This window comes from Suncus etruscus, chromosome 9 (genome assembly GCF_024139225.1).
Source record: "Suncus etruscus isolate mSunEtr1 chromosome 9, mSunEtr1.pri.cur, whole genome shotgun sequence".
In the NCBI taxonomy this organism is placed as follows: domain Eukaryota; kingdom Metazoa; phylum Chordata; class Mammalia; order Eulipotyphla; family Soricidae; genus Suncus; species Suncus etruscus.
In genome coordinates, this window is record NC_064856.1 from 60,972,782 (window position 1) to 60,993,445 (window position 20,664).

Sequence of the window (20,664 nt, forward strand, 5' to 3'; positions counted from 1 at the left end):
TTCTCTTGATAAATTCTTATTCAAATGCTCCTCTTCCTGTCAAGATTCCCCCACATGAAACTCATATATGTAAAATAGTGAGATATCACCTCATACCAGTGAGATTAGCATTTATCAAGGAGAATAGAAACAATTCTTCAGTTCTGATGCAGATATGGTGGAAAAGGAACCCTCATCCACTGTTGATGAGTGTCATCTGGTTTAATATCTATGAAGAAAGCACAGAAATTTCTAAAAAAAAATCAGGAATTGAGTTTTCTTATTTTAGAAATTTTACTTCTTCATATATACCCCAAGCGTCTCCCCCCCAAAAAAGAAAAAACAATTTCTGAAACACACAACAGGTTTACATTAATTGTAACACTATTCATTGTAGCCAAGATATAGAAACATCCCAAGTATTTAAGAACAGATGAGTGAATAAAGAAAATGGGGTACATAAACTACAACTCAGCTATAAAAACAATAAGTACAATTCATCAAGCACTTTTCTACCATGTGGATAGAACTACAGGGCATCATGCTGAATGAAGTCAGTCAGGAGAGGAAAAATACAAAATTATTTTTCTTTTATATGGGATGTAAAGAAACATAAGGGAATAAAAAATGGCCAGAGGAAATAGAACTTGAGAGTCTATTAAAGGAGTGGGAGGGAACCATGGGATATTAATGTAAGGATGTTGATACACAGGTGATGGGTGTGGTGATGAACATTGTATGCATGAAACTATTGATAATATTATACTGTAAATCATGTTTCCAAATAAAAATGGGCAAAACGATTTTCTCTCATATACAAAAAAGTATAATGCATTATATTTATTTCTACTATAGAATCTAAAACATTATAATGCAATTATATGTATGTAAGCATTTATGTATGTATGTAATACATTTCTAAGAGGAAACATTTTAATACCTACCATATAGTATGACATGTAGCACACATTTGGTGTTTAGTAAAGATTTGATCAATAAATTATTGGTTGGGTTGAAGACTAGGCTGACTAATTGAATGAGTGAATGGATGGTTGAACAAATGAAAATACAAATGGATAAATAAATTCCAGAATGAAATAAAAGTAAATATGAATGATGGAACAATGAATAAGCAAATGAATATTCTAATGATTACTTTTATGAGACTTGTGCTATTAAGCAGCAATTGCTCATATTTACATATTTAGAGTGGGCAAAGCCTAGGAGCCAGACCCCCATGTCTCATCATCACCATACAAAGATAGCTGGAGTGCAAAGGGAGTGTGAGAAGGATCACAGGGGACAATATAGACCACAAAGTACTGCCAAAGAGACATTTTCGTTAATTAACTGAGATGGTGCTCAAATATTTCTCCTCTATACTTCTTTGTGCTTTACTGGGAAGATCCAAGATGACCTATTTTCTTTTCTTTTTTTTTTTTAATTTATTTAAACACCTTAATTACATACATGATTGTGTTTGGGTTTCAGTCATGTAAAGAACACCACCCATCACCAGTGCAACATTCCCATCACCAATGTCCCAAATCTCCCTCCTCCCCACCCGACCCCCGCCTGTACTCTAGACAGGCTCTCCATTTTCCTCATACATTCTCATTATTAGGACAGTTCAAAATGTAGTTATTTCCCTAACTAAACTCATCACTCTTTGTGGTGAGCTTCCTGAGGTGAGCTGGAACTTCCAGCTCTTTTCTCTTTTGTGTCTGAAAATTATTATTACAAGGGTGTCTTTCATTTTTCTTAAAACCCATAGATGAGTGAGACCATTCTGCGTTTTTCTCTCTCTCTCTGACTTATTTCACTCAGCATAATAGATTCCATGTACATCCATGTATAGGAAAATTTCATGATGACCTATTTTCTAAAAACGCCATCAGAGCTTCCTCTCCACCCCACTCTTCTTGCTCCAGCAGATTTTGAACTCAGGGTTTCCTAAAGCATGCTACAGATTCTGGTTGATGTCTTTACTCCCAGGACCACTGGCCATAAAACCAACCCCCTGTGAGGCTGTTGCCAGGTTCATTCATATGCATATTAGATCATAGCCATTAGAGATGCCCATTAATTAAGCAAAGCAATTTGTTTATAATTAACTTGAGAAATTTATGACTTTAGAAAACAATTACAGGAGCTGACATAACCACAATACCTAACAAAGACATTGCCAACTTTAATTGCTTTCAAGAAAGAACCACTAATATTAATGCCACAGCCATCACTAGTCATGTTTGACAACAGCTTGTAAACACATCAGTTCATCTTTGGGCCAATCCTCAGTTGATTTGAATAGGAAACCTCATCTTCTTATAAATGGCTTACCACGCAGTACTAAGTGAAGAAAAGATGGCTTGAAAACTTGACAAAGTACAGTCTTAATTTGGGAAAAGAAAATTCTTTGTAGATATATTCTCTCTTCATATAAAATACTTTGTCTTGATACCTATATAAATATATGTCATAGATTCATGTGATGCAAGTATTTATATATGTAAGAATTAATAAATATACTTTTTTTTACTAAAAACACATAAAAATAGAATAAATGCATATGCATCTATGTAAAAGAAAAATGGTTTGCCCAGGGTGAAGGGATTACTGACTATTTTTCTTCTTTCTTTATGTCTTTTTTGTATTTTCCCCAAATCTTTTGACAAGAAACAATTAAGCATTATTAAGAGGGTAGAAAGAGAAAATAATAAAATAATAATGATAATATTTTCTTTCTCAGGCACATTACTTTTTTTTTTTTTTTTTGGTTTTGGGGCCACACCCTGTCATGCTCAGGGATTACTCCTGGCTCTGCGCTCAGATATCGCTCCTGGCTTAGGGGACCATATGGGACATCAGGGGATCAAAACACATTTTGTCCTAGGTTATCACATGCAAGGCAAATACCCTATGGCTTGCGCCATGCTCCAGCCTCAGGCACATTACTTTGAAAAATAAAGGAGATGCCTCTGAAGTAATGGATGTGCTATTCATTGACATTTTAAGATTATTTTTGTCCTTTTGTAAGAAAATGACAAAATGAACTCACATTTTCCCCAAATGTGATTCTTTTTTTTTTTTTTTTTTTTTTTCGGGCCACACCATTTGATGCTCAGGGGTTACTCCTGGCTAAGCGCTCAGAAATTGCCCCTGGCTTGGGGGGACCATATGGGACGCCGGAGGATCGAACCACGGTCCTGATCCTTGGCTAGCGCTTGCAAGGCAGACACCTTACCTCTAGCGCCACCTCGCCGGCCCAAATTATTTTTTTTTGTTTTTTGGGCCACACCCGTTTGACGCTCAGGGGTTACTCCTGGCTATGCACTCAGAAATCGCCCCTGGCTTGGGGGGACCATATGGGACGCCGGGGGATTGAACCGCGGTCCGTCCTACGCTAGCGCTTGCAAGGCAGACACCTTACCTCTAGCGCCACCTTCCAGGCCCTACCCCAAATGTGATTCTTATTATTGATTTATCTCTGCCTTGTTGCTTCTTTAATTGGGATAAAATTAAAAGTCCCCTTCCACTTTTAAGAATATCAGCTTATGAAAACACCACAAGAGGCTTCTGACTGAAGTCTCACACTCTGGGTGCCTGCAGATTCACAAGATAACACACCAACCACTCTTTCTGGACAAGGATAAAATCTCGAATGTCTCATTGAATCAACCCCTATTGACAAGCATGTGTACTTAGAAGAGGAGAGAAGACCCATCTTGGTCAAATGATTCATCCTTCTGAAATGTCACAGTGAAGAAAAGAGGCTTGGCTAAGAGCTGTGAATGCTTCTTTAGAAAGTGCACCCCCAAAAGATCAGAGGTCGTCTAACCCTATCTACTCTCTCCCCTTGGAGAAGAAACTGTGACCTGTGGGGCCACTTGCCAGTAAAAGACAGTGCTCATTATGAACACAGATCAGGTCCCCTTTCCGTGAACATTTAATGAATACTAACTCTGCATCAGATGGTGACCTCATATCTTTCAGATTGCAGCATGTTTATAATTTTAAGTCAGCCTTTATTTAGTAAATATTTTTAAATGATTGGATACTCCCCAAAGTGCAGTTCTAGAGATATTTTTTAGTTAGGCGTTATCTTTGAAAAAGATTCTTTAGTTAAAAACATGAAAAAAAAAACAAAAACAAAAACAAAAAAAAAACAAAAACAAAAAAAATGAGGAAATTCTGATTATTCTTTGCCGTCTTAGTAAAACATTTCAGTGGCATCCATCTACCAAAATCTGGAAGAGTCCCTTAGTTAAGCAGTTTTTGTATCTTTGTATAACAAAGTTTCTCCAAATGTGTCTATACAAAATATTCTCAGATTTAGGACATCTCTTTACATCAGTCCTAGGACATCTCTTTACATCTAAATCAGTGTTTCTCAAAAGGCACTTTGGGAAAAGCCAATAAGTTTACACAGTTAGAAGATGCAGCATAATTGAATGCAGGACAGTAGTAGGCAGGCTAATTATTTTAAACCCACTTCTTGAGCTGTTGATAGTATATTTGTAGCAGAGTAGATTGTCAACAAACATTAGTTGAATCAAAAGAAATTAGGCAGACCTGACAAGTAAAAGGAGGCTTAATCACAAAATTAGGGGCTGGAAAGATAATACAGAAGGTAAGGTACTTGTCTTGCATGTGAACAACCCAAGTTCAACCCAAGTTCCCATATGGTTTCCCTGAGCATCACCAGGAATGATCTTTCAACATATAGTTAGCCAGAAGTAATCCCTGAGCATCACCAGCTATTGTTCCTGAAACAAACAAAAAAAAATCACACAAGGCATTTTAAGGCTTAATTTTTTTTATGACATGTACTCTCTACAGAGAAGACAATCTCACATCAAAAACTCTAAAACTGGAGTGCACCTGCCACCTGGCCTCCTCCCCATGTGGGCGCTAGACCCCTGGGTCCACAGCAGCCCTGCGCCAGGCCCCCAGGGACCCCCGACTGACTCCAAGCAGGGTGAGTGCACCCGCCACCCGGCCATCTCCCCACGTGGGCGCCAGACCCCTGCATTCTGCAGTAGCCCCGCTCCAGAACCCCAGGGACCCCCGACCCGACTCCAGGTAGGGTGAGTGCGCCAGCCACCCAGCCACCTCCCCACGTGGGCGCTGGACACCAGCGCTCTGCGCCTGAATTCAGGGACCCCCGACCAGACTTCAGGCAGGGCAAATGCGCCACCGGCCACCTCCCCACGTGGGCACCCAGAGAACCCTGCGCCTGACCCACTCTGCGCCTCTGGGAAGGGCTAGAACTTATAGACCGGGTGAGCTTTGATCTACTCCCCAGACCTTGCGGTATCCTAGAGCAGCCTGCCCCCTGAGCCCCGGAGTGGACCTGGGACCCCAGGGGTGAAGAGAGAATGCCAGGTGGGTTTGGCTGAGGGAATTTCCTCAGCTGAGGCTTGGAGGGGGTGGAGCTCCGCTGACTCCCAGGGAAAGGAGGGAGGACAGGGAGCTAGGCTCAATAGAACCCTCCAACATTGTGGCCAGGAGCGGAACTGCACTAGCTGCCAACAAAAGGAAAAAACAGACCAGGCACTACTAGAAAGTATAGGAGGAGCCAAAGCTCCGCAAGCTCACCCAACAGACCTCTCTAGAACCATGCTCAGGGAGGGGAACCATCTCCACGCCACAGGGGGCAATAGCAGGCTGAACTCGGAAGACACTGCACTCTAAGCCACACCAATAAATGCAAAGAAATATGGGTAAATTAAGGAGAACCCTAACATCTGGAGATTCAGAGAGAAACCCTAGCAAGTTTCCAAGTTCACCAAAACGCACAGATCCATTGGAAGGAGACTTAAAAGCAGCCATAAAGAACGAAATGGAAGCCTTGATTAAGAAAATGAAGGAAATGCTAGCCACCGAATATAAGAAATCCATGGAGGAACAAATCAGTTAAATTAAAGAAGAACTGTCAAAGAATATGAGAGATTCCATACAAAGGGAAATAAAGGAGTTAAAGGACAATGTAACAAGCCATATGAGCCATATGAGCAGGATCACACAGTTCGAGAAGCACATTGAAGAACTCAAAAGAAAACGGCAAACAAAAAAAACGACAAAGAAACCAGCAAGGAAACAAAAAGCAAAGCACTGGAAGGAAAAATCCAGTATCTAATGAACAAGGACAGAAGAAATAACCTAAGAATTGTGGGTATACCAGAAGGGGAGGAAATAGGAAAAGGGGAAGAACAAGTAGTCAGGGAAATATTAACAGAAAACTTTTCCACCCTCTGGAAAGAAGACTCAGTGCAAATCCAGGAAGTGAAGAGAGTCCCTAATAAAATAGACCCTAACAAACCAAAACCAAGACATATAGTAATCCAAATGACAAAAAAAACACAACAACAACAACAAAACAAAGAGAAATATGATGTCCTTAAAGCAATAAGGGAGAAAAAAACCCTCAAATACAAAGGAAGGGACATAAGAATCAAACCAGATCTACCATTTGAAATAATTCAAGCAAGAAGACAGTGGAATGACATATTTAAACACCTGAATGAAAGAAACTTCCAACCTAGGGTCCAATATCCAGCAAAACTCTCATTCATATGGGAGGGCAGAATAATAACATTCTCAAACAAAAATGAGCTTGCATTATTTATGCAAACAAAACCACTCCTAAATGACCTACTCAGAGACGAATTACACAATTCAAACCTCTGATTGTAACAACAACCACCCTACACAACTACACAACAGTCCTCTCTGTCAATAATCTCCCTAAATGTTAACGGACTAAACTCTCCCATTAAGAGACACATAGTAGAGAACTGGATTAGAAAACATAAACCAGATTTCTGCTGCCTGCAAGAAACACACCTACAACTACAGGACAAGCACAGGCTCAGAATAAAAGGATGGAAATTAATTAACAAACAAAAAAGAGCAGGGACAGTCATTCTTATATCAGACCAAATTCCATTCAACCTCAAAAGAGTGATCAGGGACAAAGAGGGACACTACTTACCGATCAGGGGAACACTAGATCAAGAAGTACTAACCCTGGTCAATATTTATGCTCCTAATGTAGAGCCATAAAAATATGTGAGGCAACTGCTTGCAAACCTGGAAAAACACATAAAGGAAATGTGATAATCGTAGGAGATCTCAATACTCCACTGTCACTGGACAGATATACCAAACAGAAAAAACAGCAAAGAAATAAGAGCCCTAAATGAAAAATTAGAAGCTCTAGGGCTAATAGACTTTTATAGGACCCTCCATCCCCAGAAAACAGAATACACATTCTTCTCAAGCCCACATGGAACCTTCTCCAGAATAGACCATGTCCTAGGATACAAATCTAATCTATATAAGATCAAAATGTAAGGATCATTTGAAGCACCCTATCAGATCACTATGCAACAGAGGTAAAAATTGACTACAAGAAGAAGCAATGGAGAAAAACTAATACCTGGAGATTAAACAACATGCTGCTCAACAACAGCTGGATCAAAGAGCAAATCAATGAAGAAAAGATTCCTTGAGACAAATGATAATGAAGAGACAACCTGTAAAAATCTGTGGGACACAGCAAAAAGTAATAATTAGGGGGAAACTCATTGCAATACAGGCTTATGTCAAGAAACAGGAAAATGACAAAATCAACAGTTTAAATCTCAAGGAATTGGAACAACAGCATCAAAGACATCCAACCACAACCAGAAGGCAAGAAATAATAAAAACCAGAGCAGAAATAAATAACATAGGAACTAAGAAAACAATACAAAAAAATTAATGAGACCAGGAGTTAGTTTTTTGAAGAAAAAAAAAAGATAGACAAACCACTGGCAAAACTCACCAAAAAAAAAAAAAAAAGAGGGAAAACACCCAAATCAGTAGAATCACAAATGAAAGGGGAGAGATTACAACAGAACCCCAAGAAATACAACATATCATGAGTTCATATTATGAACAACTATACTCAGTTAGGCTAGAGAATCCAGTAGAAATCGACAGATTCCTGGAAAAATACCATCTGAGACTGAATATGGAAGACCTAGAAAGCCTAAACAGACCAATCACTTCAGAGGAAATTGAAGATGTAATTAAGAAACTCCCTAAGAACAAAAGTCCAGGTCCAGATGAATTTACAGGCGAATTCTATCAAACATTCTGAGAAGACTTACTATCACTTTTCCATAGCCTCTTCCAAACCATCGAAAATACAGGAATTCTCCCCAACTCCTTTTATGAGGCTAGTATCACACTCATTCCCAAAGATGGCAAAGACACCACCAAGAAAAACTACAGACGAATCTCACTAATGAACATAGATGCAAAGATTCTAAACAAAATTTTAGCAAACCGAATCCAGCACTTTATCAAAAAGATCATACATCATGACCAAGTGGGTTTCATCCCAGGAATGCAAGGTTGGTTCAACATATGCAAATCAATCAACATTATACATCACATCAACAAGAAAGACAAAAACCACATGATCATATTAGTCGATACAGAGAAGGCATTTGACAAAATCCAACACCCTTTCATGTTGAAAACACTCAACATAGATAGTTACAGCTATCTATGAAAAGCCCACAGCCAACATTATCCTTAATGGTGAAAAACTAGAAGCATTTCCACTAAACTCAGGAACTAAGCAAGGCTGTCCACTCTAGCCACTCTTATTCAATATAATCTTAGAAGTCCTAGCAATAGCAATTCGACTAGAGATGTGAATCAAAGGAATCCAAATTGGGAAAGAGGAACTCAAACTATCTCTTTTTTCATATGATATGATGATATACATCGAAAACCCTAAAGAGTCTACAGTAAAACTCCTAGAAACAACCAATACAACAAAGTGGCTGGCTACCAAGTCAACACACAAAAGACAGTAGCATTTCTCTATACAAATAATGAAGTTGAGGAGAGAGATAAAAAAATACAACTCCATTTAAAATAGTATCAAAAAATATAAGGTATCTAGAAATCAACCTTACAAGGTAAGTGAAGGACCTATACCAGGGAAACTTCAAAACACTCCAGAAAGAAATTGAAGAGGATCTAAGGAAATGGAAAAACATCCCATGCTCATGGGTAGGAAGAATCAATATAGTCAAAATGACTATCCTACCAAAACTACTATATAGGTTCAATGCAACCCCAATCCAAATTCAGACATCATTCTTTAAAGAATTAGAACAATCAATCATAAAATTTATCTGGAACCACAAAAGACCCAGGATAGCCAAACACATACTAAAAAACAAGAAGCTGGGTGGCATCTCACTACCTAACCTGAAGCTATACTATAAAGCCATAGTGATCAAAACAGCATGGTACTTGTACAAGTAAAGAGCCTCAGACCAGTGGGTTAGAACAGAATTTCCAGACATAAACCCCCAGATATGCAGTCAACTAATATTTTACAAGAGCCAAGAACTTGAAATGGAACAAAGAAAGTTTTTTCAACAAATGGTGTTGGTACAACTGGAAAACCACATGTAAGAAAATCAAAATTGACCCATACCTCACTCCTTGTACAATAATCAACTCAAAATGTGTGGGGAGCCTAACTATTGGAACCTAGAACAAAGGACACCTCAGAAATCCCTGACCTTGTCACCCACGTGACCAGAGGCGCCCATGCCCTGAGAACAAAGGAAATAGACAAATACTAAAGTAAATTTAAAGCAGCCCAATACATCCAGCCAGAAAGAAAATCATAGAGCAACTTGCCTTTGTGTTAGCAAAAGATTATTATGATTACAGCTGATGTTTTATTTTGCTTGCTGAGTAAAATTTATAAGACCCTGTTTGGATCTTGTGCTTTCAGTATAAACTCTTTTAGTATAAACATGTGCTCAGGTCTACCTTTTTACCCTTCCCTATTACCTGCCCCCAGCTTATGCTAATGAGTGCTTGCAATTGTAATTGGTGGAAAAACTGTAACACCTCTATGACGTATTTTGCCTTTAAAAGCTGATCTCCCTGGGCAATAAACCCTTTTTGAACAGCATGTGTTGTCTTGAGGACTTTTCTTATTAACTTCTCAAAGTTTTCTTCACAGATCGGTCCTGCTCGAGTAAACCCACAAATTACTAGCGACCCTCATTCCCACACCCCCGTGGGTCGGGGGTCCCCCACCAAAGGTTGCAAAAATGGATCAAAGATCTCGAAATTATACCCGAATTTATAAAATGCATAGAGAATAAAATAGGTAGAACACTCGAAGACCTATATATCAAAAAGGTCTTCGAGGATGGAGCACCAATGGTAAGAACTTTAGTGTCAAACATAAACAAATGGGACTACATCAAACTAAAAAGCTTCTGCATGGCAAAAGAAACCCTACATAACACAAGACAGTTAACTGGGAAAAAATCTTTTCACTCAAAATATCAGATAAAGGGCTGATATCCAGAGTATACAATACACTCAAAAAGCTGAGCCCTCCCAAACCAAATAAAGCCATAAAAATGGGAAGACAAAATAAATAGACACTTCTTGGAGGAAGACCAAAAACTGGCCAACAAATACATGAAAACATGTTCACCTTCACTCATCATCAGAGAAATCCAAATCAAAACAACAATGAGGTATCACCTTACACCAGTGAGAATGGCTCACATCAAAAATAACGGGAACAGCCTCTGTTGGCGGGGATGCGGTATGAAAGGCACTTTTGTCCACTGCTGGTGGGAATGCCCCCTAGTCCAACCCCTATGGAGAACAGTCTGGAGAGTGCTCAAAGAACTCAGAATTAAGCTGCCATTTGACCCAGCAATTGCTCTCCTAGGTATCTACCCCCCAAGTTGGAAGGACATTCATCCCAAAGAATGTGTGCACCCCACTATTTATCACAGCACTCAGTATAATAACCAAGTCTTGGAACCAACCTCGATGTCCAACAGCAGACGAATGGATCATTAAGATGTGGTATCTATACACAATGGAATACTACATGGCAGTCAGAAATGATACAATCATGGACTTTGCAGCTGTGTGGATGGACCTAGAACGTATTATGTTTTTCTTCTTTCTTTCTTCTTCTCTTTTTCTTTTTAATATATTTTCTCTTCTCTTCTTTCCTGCCCCTTACATATATTTTCCCCTTTCCCCCCTTTGGAAATCCGACTATCCCTTCACCCCTCAATTCCATCCAGATTTCCCACTTTATTAAAACTCTTCACCCTCGGGGCCGGTGGGGTGGCATTAGAGGTTAGGTGTCTGCCTTGCAAGCGCTAGCCAACGAAGGACCGCGATTCAATCCCCCGGCGTCCCATATGGTCCCCCCAAGCCAGGGGCAATTTCTGAGTGCTTAGCCAGGAGTAACCACTGAGCATCAAACGGGTGTAGCCGAACCCCCCCCCCCAAAAAAAAACTCTTCACCCTCAGTTCTTAATCTATTAGGCATCAAGACTGGCCTCCTACCCCCAATGAACCAGTACCCAGCACCCAAGCAAAGGGACACCAAGTTAAACCCACACCTCATCTATAGCAAGAAAAGGCAACCAACTTCTCTGCTGACTCATGCTGCGTGGCCCTCCTTACCAACTCTTCCTAACGGGGACTGTTAATTGAAATTGGACTTAGCTCTAAAAGTATCCCCAAAGCAAGAACTCTTCCCAAGACCTCCCTGCCGCAAAGCTTTTGCCAATCTCAAGAAGGTCAGGGTGTGGGATGAAAAGGCACCCGGGAACCCACACACAGCACAAGAAAATCTCAAAAGACAATGGGGAAACCTATACTTCCATCATAAGTATAAGACCTGTATTGCACTACCTCTTTACCTACTTTTCCCCAAATGTAAGATAGTCTTATGCATCATTTTGTTCCTTTAATTATTTTGTTATTTCATTTTTTTTAAAAATGTTTGTTCCATATATATATGAGCACATATATTTTTATTTCTATTTTTATCTTTTTTAGGTGTGTGACCTGTTTCTGTTTTCTTCTTTTTCCACCCCCAAATGCACCGGCAACATAATGTAGCACCATTTCCCCCTGCAAAGACACTAAAAAAGGGGACATCTTACATATAAAAACGAGCTCTTATCTACTAGGGATAAGAACTCATACTTGTTAACAATACAGGGACATCTCCCACCTTGAAAATATGTCACGTGGACCCAACTTAGACCCCAGGTGATTAGACACCATCTGTCCAACCTTGAACTCTGGATACTAGACATAGAAATGACACGGTTCTTCATGACAGCTACAGGAAACAAATTCCATCCGGGACATCCTCAATACTGTTCGGACACCAACAAGTGCCAGCTCTAATATCCTGACAATGAGGAAAATGGGAACAACTTGACCTAAGAGCAGGTTATTCTACCCCTCCAGCTGACGATAAGACAAATTTAGAAGACTTGTCACCCTTTGGTCAGTCCAAAAGCCAAGATCGCGATTTACAGATGACTGGCTGATAGAACCATGACCAGACTGTATGTATCCTGTGACCAATAAAAAAAGCCCTAGTCTAGGGTTTGAGCTATGACCTGCACAACAACCATGATCTCCAGTTCCAAAGGTCTACCTGAGACAATTGCAACGGAATGGGTCTTCTGGAAACACAATGAAAGACGCTATCATAGGCTCCATCCTAAGATCAGCGCAAAGACCAAGACCACCAAACACAGAAGATGGATTAAAATGACACTGAGGGAACAGAACTTCTAGAACCACAAAGAAAGGCTTCATCACAAGTTCCACCCCTTGACCTGTGCAGATACCGAGATCTCTAGATACAGAGATCTGATTTTATCACCCAGGTCAAAGCAGAAGTGTTCCAAACACCACGAAAGCACCGAGGGGAGAGTAAATGAACCTGAATGGAGTCTATAGTTAATCTCATGACAATATACTCCAAGGGTGGAGAAATCCTGTACCTCTTAGGCCAAGGGAATTCCTTTTCGAATGACCCCAATATTTACTGGGCCTGTGCAGGAGGGAAAAAAAGCACAAAACATTTTTTTCTTTTTATATCTATTTAGGTTTTGTCAATTTCTTCATTTTGGTATGGTTATTGAAGTTGTTGTATCCATTTATATTTATTTACTTATTTTCTTCTTTTCTTTTTCCTTAGGTGCTCTGCCATTTTTTTTTATCTTAAGACCATGGCTTTTATGTGGTGCTTATCTTTATTATTGGAGTGCTCACTGGATATTTTATTTGACACTTCTTTTTGTACTGTTGAGGTGTTTCACCTTCTTTTTCCCCTTCACCTCTCAAACCAATGATGAGAGCCTCTAGAAGGACTCTGCCCATTTTTGGCATATTTGATTTTTACCCCAGTTTATCACTTTTCTCTTCTTCAAACAAAACCACATAACTGGAACTATCTAGTACTGCCTCCCAGTTAGAGGAGGAAACAAGAGAGGTACCAAGACCAAAACAGGTGTAGGACCACTAAGTAGTAAACTAGGCTCAGAGGGGACCAGGTATTCTAGCAGCCCCGGGAGTGAGGGAGGAAGGTATGGGAGGGAGGACGGGAACAGAGGTGTAGAGAGGATAATTCGGTGATGGGAATCCCCCTGATATTATGTTGATATGTACCTAAAATATTATTGTCAATAATATGTAAGCCATTATGATCAAAATAAACATTATATTAAAAAAACTCTAAAAGTCTAAAAGCTCTAAAACTCGTCAGTTGAGACTGGAAAGAAAATGTGGTTAAGTTGCTTATCTTGCATCCTGTTGATCCTAGTTTAAATCCCTAAATATTACCAGGGATCACTCCTAAGAATGAAGCAATGCCAAGCATGGCCCATAAACACACACACACACACACACACACACACACACACACACACACACACACACACACCTATTCCTTTTATAGTGAATCTTTTTTCTTCTTTAACTCGGAGATGCCCTGGAGTAAGTCCTGGCTTTGCACTCAGGAATTACTCCTAGTGGTGCTTGGGGGAATATATGGGATGCCAGGAATCAAACTCAGGTCAGCCACATACAAGGCAAGTGCCTTACCCACTATTCTAGCTACTTCACCATGTGAAGAGTTCTTGATGACTTTGTTCTAGCACAGGAACTCAAAATTTCTCTTTTCTATGAGTGTTCAACACCCTGAACTTGTCCTTTAAATATATGTGTCAAGAACCTTTCAGTGTCTCTTTCAATGTCAATGGAAGAAGAGTGGAATTAATAAATAAATTGCTTACTGATGAAAGAATGTTAAATTCTGAAGGTGTGAAATGAAGAAAGGAGCAAGTATGATTTATCACTTCCTGGATGCTGTCTTCCATCAGGGTTTGCCATTATAGAAACCAGATCAGTCTTATCAAGCTCTTTGACTTTTATACAAGAATCATACACTTTTTCTGCCTCCTTTGAAATAGATGTCTTGCTTCTGACATCTAGAGAGACTTCCTCTCTTTTTCTCTCACATCCTCTCATTCCATCTTCTCAAGGCCTTTACTTGAAACTCTTGTCTCTTGGCTCTTTGTACCACAACTCCTCACTAATCTTCCCTCTTTTCCTCTTCCTACTATTTCTTTGCAACCAAAACAGTTTTTTTTCCCAAAACGCTGGCCTCCTAGGCTTCTTGTGGTTGGCAGAAAAAAGTTCAAAACCTTGAACAGTGTAATCTTCCAAAAATGTTTCACCTTATGATGTATTCCTTTCATACCTCCCTCCTTCACTATACTCATGGTGGCTCCTATTACTGGTTTTTCCTGTTCAGCTTTTGTTAGATTTCTAAGTCACTGCAACAGTACTCTTCTCAGGATGGTATTTTCTTTTCTCTTTTAACTTTGAAACAAGCTCAAGTCCATCTATTTTTTTTTTTTTGGGTGGGGAGAGTCTTCCCTGCAGTACTTTGAGGCCTGACCCACTCTCTGAGATATTTGACCTGGAAGTTCAAGCCTGACAATTCAATGCTCTGGCCAACTGCTGTGGTACTGCTTGATTCAGGGGATGCTGAGCTAAGGGCCACCTGGGCCATATTTGTGGTGCTCAAACGCCATGCAGAGAATCTAATTCAGCATTTTAAACATGCAAGGAAGGCATATGCTCTAGCCCTTTGAGTTGTTTCCCCTATTCAGAGGTCAGCAGTTTGATGTTATCTTTGTACACTCTCTAGAATTAACCATGTTCTCTTTTCCCTGGGGTTCCCTCAGAACTCTCTTCATGCTCTTCATAAATGCTTATAAAAATTAACATTCATCCTCCCCCACTTTTAGTGGTGGACATTTTAGTGCTGGATCTTTCAGAACTCTTTTAATGCTGTACCTGTGTTTATTTAGCTGAGTTTTGCTAGTGCTCCACCCAGTGTTTGGTATATAGAATATGTTCAATAAATGGATAAGCTGATAGATGGATAGAGGATAGATGAAAGGAAAGAAAGAAAGGAAGAGGGAAGAAAGATCAGTGATCATGTAGATGCAGTAGGAAAAGTATACAGTATATAGTTTGAAAAACTTGAAGCTTAGTCAAATTTTGTCTTTGTTATGGGGGTTGTTTTTGATTTTGTGAAAAGAAGAGGTAAGGGAGAGTAAAAGGAGGAGGGGAGGAGGAGAAGGAAGTGGAGAGGGAGAAGAAGAATAAGAACAAAGAAGGTTAAAATTTTTTAAAAAGAATATTGTTTTTCTCCTTGAGGAAGTCTAGGGCTAAGAGAAATGATAGGAGATCCAAAGCAGATGTATTTTCACCCAAGGGCAACCATTCGTCAGTCACACCCCTTGTCTCTGAGCAATGCAGAGAATTCCATAAATTCTTTTAATGCCCAATTATAACCAGGAGCTCAGGTTACAATGATTGATTTTTTTCTTTCACCCATTTTTTCTGTGTATGTGGTTTTGTATTTATGATATGGTTATAGTGAAACACTGTTTACAAATGGGAGACTGTGACTTAAGTAGAAGAGTTTTACACTCCTAATTATAGTGACTTGAGGCAAGAGAAGGAACCTGTTTTCTCCAAAGTTGACCAGAAAAATGAGACACCTACAACTGATATTAGGTGTAGTGGCACTTAAAGGAACTACAACTAAAATTCTAAATGATGCAAAAATGTTATACAGAATAGGGACATCTCTTCAAAAAATATTTTAGTATATTGAGAAACTGCCTGGGTGGTTCTGTTTCCATTACTAAAGGTATAATAAGACTGAAGGGTATAATAATTAATAAGGGTATAATATAATTTATGTTGGGTCTGTGATTTAAAATATAAGTAACTAAAACCCATTTTCCATGTACTTCAGTTATGGAATAAAAGGAACTTTGAAAGATCCCTTCTCTCTTTATTACAGTATTTGTTAGCAAAATTATAAAAGACAAAGTATTAAGTTTTCTCTAAAAATTAAGTTAGATAGTGGGGGCAGCAGAGTTGGAGAAAACATGGTCCCCATTCTTAAAGAATTTTGTATGGAGAAATGTACAAATTATTACTGATGGTACCATTGACCTAAATGTTGATGCAGTACTAGTCAGTGCCTGGGAACTCACAGGTGAAGGAATTGTACTTCAGACAACATAGGTGAACTCCTGAAGACTTCACTGAGAACAAAAGCATATATGGAAAAATAGTGTGCCAAGAGGACCAAATAAAAAAGATACTCTGGGCAAATAAATAAAATGTTGGGGCAAGAGGAGTGCAAAGGTGCCAGCCAGTAGGGAGCTGTGAGCTGCTGAGAGGAAGTCTGAATTTGAGTGACTGCAGTGGGGATTTGGAGTTGTAAGCACATTTGAGATGTGTACAAGGGAAGGAATTGGCTAGGCTGGACAAATGACTAAAAGTGAGTGATGGAGAAGGTGGAGTCCAGGGCTGACATCTTTCAACTTGCATGACACTATTTGCAAATACACGAACAAATGGGAGGATGAAACTCAAGGACAATATAGAGAGTGGGTTGAAAGATGTGAATCTGCCGAACTGGAGTTTGCTGCAAGAGGAAAGAGCTAAGTAAATGGATCTGGAACTCAGCACAAAAGACCAACAGGAGGTATAAGTAAAAGAGCCATGAAATTACCTTAAAGAACTCTGGCAATGTCTTTTGCAGTCAGTGATCTTCAGTGGGGATGGGGGGTTGTAAGACCTGGTGCACGTAGACCCTTGGCAAAAGGGTTCAGTTCCTGGTCTTCTGAGATTTCCCTGTTGGCTTCATTTCCTCCATCACACACCTCCCTGCTTCTGTCTTTCCTGGCTTGTCCTTACTCTGAGTGGTGACAGCATCACCAAAACTGCAGGATTCTAGATAGTAAATCTATCTTGGGTAGCCAGATTGAAATTCCCACTGTGACATGAAGAACTTAGGAATCTCCTGACACAAAGAAGGGGCGTATCGCATTTGTGCCACATTTGTGTCGTAGTGTAGGTCAGGAAGCTGAACATCTTCACCCCACCTGCTGGGGTGAGAAGTGCTCTTCTATGCTCATTGAGGGATTCAAATTGGCAGGATTTCTGAACTAAGTGAGGCTTTCATTATTCCACCAAATAGCCAGAAGTGGCTTTTCCCATGTCAAAAGAGCATAAAGGGTGGTAGAAGAGAAGCAAGTCTATTCTCCTTTCAGAAGGTTCTATGCACTATCCAAAAGAAAAAAAGTCAGTGTCAGCAAGAATTGGGTTTTATGAAAGGATTTGTAGGCTCAGATTTGTGGGGACCTTATGAGCAGGGAGTTCCTTTTTGGCCCCACCACATTTTTGTTTGTTGTTTTTGCCACACCCAGTGGTGATAAGGGGACCATATAGGATGTTGAGGATCAAAAAAGGGTTGGCTACATGCAAGGCAAGCACCCTATTTGCTATTGTAGCTCTCTGACTCTGGCCTCAACTCTTTTAGACTTAACTTGTTTTTTGTTTGTTTGTTTATTTTGTTTTTGTTTTTGATTTTGTTTTTCTGGTTACACCCAGTGGTGTTCAGAGGGTTACTCCTCTGTGCTCAGAAATCACTCCTGGCAGGCATGGAGGCCCATATGAGATGCCTGGATTCGAATCACCCTTAGTTCTGGGTTGGCTGCTTGCAAAGCAAACACCCACCACTATGCTATCTCTCTGGCAACTTGTGTGTGTGTGTGTGTGGGGGGGTAATTCTAAACAAAAAGGGGGAAAATGCCAAAGGTATAAATTTAAACCCTCACTGAGACTCCCTAGAGGCCCTGCCTTTCTGTGTGCAAAGAGTTACTCATATAATAATCAGGATTCTTTCCTGGACTCAGTTCACCGCCTATGACTTTTAAGAAGAGATTTTGGGTAGAAATGTCTTTGCATCTAAGCAAGCATCACCGAGATTCAAATACTTGTCTCTCCCTGCCAGCAGCCCTTAAGAGTCCTAAATACACTATATCTCCACACAGAGCTAGGTTTTTAGGCTCAGTAGAGTTTTCTATGACAGAAATGTTCAAATAAACTGAGAAGAGTTGGTGGCTTTACATCCTCTCCAGGTATATTCTCATGTCCCTGAATCCATGTACAGATACAAACATATACTCACACACACAACACAGGCATGATTCAGAAGAAGCCTTTACTCCACTAACATAAGTTGTCAAGACCCAGCTTGTTTTAAAGGTTATAGTCCAAGACAAAGAAGTAACATTTAAAAGCTCCCACTTTGAGATGGACAGTATGCTGCTCATTTTCCTACAATCACCTATTTTCTTCTATGCTGGAGGCAGGCATTCAGATGGATTAATCTACTTACTCCACGTCACTCAACTTGTAAGTGACAGTGCCAGGACTTGCATTTTGGAGTCTCTCTGGCCCACTATGGTCCTGAGGGTCCTGAGAGGAAAGACATTTCCATATGTGCCCATTGAGGATATTCTCCAGTCTGGGCTTCACTCCAGATCACTCTTTTCTCTCTGATTTGCTTATAGCACCATAACACAGATTTACTTCTAACTTCTCTTCCTGAAGCTGCTTCTTTGATTTTATTATCTCTAGTTTTCAGGAGCCAGTCTCATCTTCAGAAACTCCCTTTCAGCCAACTCTTTATCTGTGTCATTTGTGATTGATTGGCAACTCTTGGGACTACATCTTAGATATTAAGATCCTGTGCAGGTTTCTCTTTCCAGTTACCATTTTTCTCTCTTACTACGGGGGCAATTGCACTTTGTACTAAGTGAATGCTAGTGTTCCATACCTAGCACTCCCTGGACTAGGGCTGAGGGCTCCAAAGAAAGCTCTCTTTGGCTAAACTGATTTACTAACCTGGTTTCAGTGTTGAGGGTGCATACACAGAATTGCTCAGAGATTCCAGCTCTGCACTCAGGAATCACTCCTGGTAGGGTTGGGAATGATATAGGGTGCTAGGGATCAAACACAGGTTAGCAGCATGCATGATAAGTGCCCTGCTGCTTCACTATATCTCTAGCCCCCAAGTAATTATTTCCAGGGCCTTCTCTATACTTTTTCTATTTCTCTGACTTGGTCTCTTACTCGGAGTCAGCTAAAAGTTATCTACTTCTCTTTAAGCTGTTAGCATTTTTTCTAGAGATTTGAAATTAAGGTTCTAGCTACCGATTCATGATTTTGTCTCTGGGTCATGGAAGGAAATATTAATGAGGTAGTGATGAACAATTTTACTATCCTTTTTGCTCCTTTTTGTTCAGCTGGGGACATTTACACAGAATTCAGGGTATAACAGATAAACCTGCTATATAAGACCTCTCTCATATAATAAATGAGACCTACTCATCTCTAAACAATTACTGTGTGACACAGCTGCTCTCCTCACTGTCTGCAACTCTGTATGTACTGGGTGGGGTGCAGATACTCCTAGAAGCAACCCTCAGTCTATTATGGATGAAAATTTGAGGATAAAGACCCATGGTTTCAGAGGTGCATTCAACACTACTAGATGTCCCCAGAGAGATGCGTTTTTGGTTTCCCTCAACAGGAAGAGCTGACTCTCTTCATGTCCCTGCTTCATTTCCTTATGCCCCTGGAAATATTTTCATAACACAAGCTCATCCTCAGATCCTTTTTAGGGTCTGCTTATGGGCCAACCCTACCCATTCAGTGTCTTACAACATCCAGGGAGCCACTTTCCAATGAGGTCACAGTCACCAAACTCCCACAGTAGTTTCAGGACACTGTCAGCATGTATGCCACAGTTTCGGTAAGTGTGGGAGTGAAAAAAATGGCTTAACATAGTCATCTTTAATGGAAGCAAGTTATAGTGCTAATAATGCTGATACTTTCAATGGATCGAATTAAATTATGCTTCCCATCTTGTATCTTAATTAAAGGGATAAAAACTGTTTCACATTTTAATTAGCAAGTATGTCTCGAAAAGACTTAAATTAATATGGGAGTCATCACCATAGGAGAACAGCCCTCTGCCAAGATTCATGAGGCTGGATAGAGCACAGGGAATGGAGCAGAGTTTTGGCATTGAAAGAAAAACATGGCTGGAAGACTTTCCAGTTTTTAAAGGGATAGAAGCCTAGTCTGTAGCTGGATGGCATAACCACTTCGCTTTTATTAGAGTCCACTTTCCACACATGAATCTTCTCTAATACATTTCAACAATGGGTATGGAAATATATGAATAACAGCAGCTATTTTAATAGTGGCTGAACCTTTTTTGTTTTCTCTAGCAAGTTTGTTGGGTATATGGAAGCTTTGTTGGCAAAGGACACAAGTATCCTACCTATGGGGAGAGCCTAACAGGGGTCTCAAATTAACATCCTGTGCAGGTTTCAGAAAGTAACTATCTCCAATGCTTGGATTTCCTCT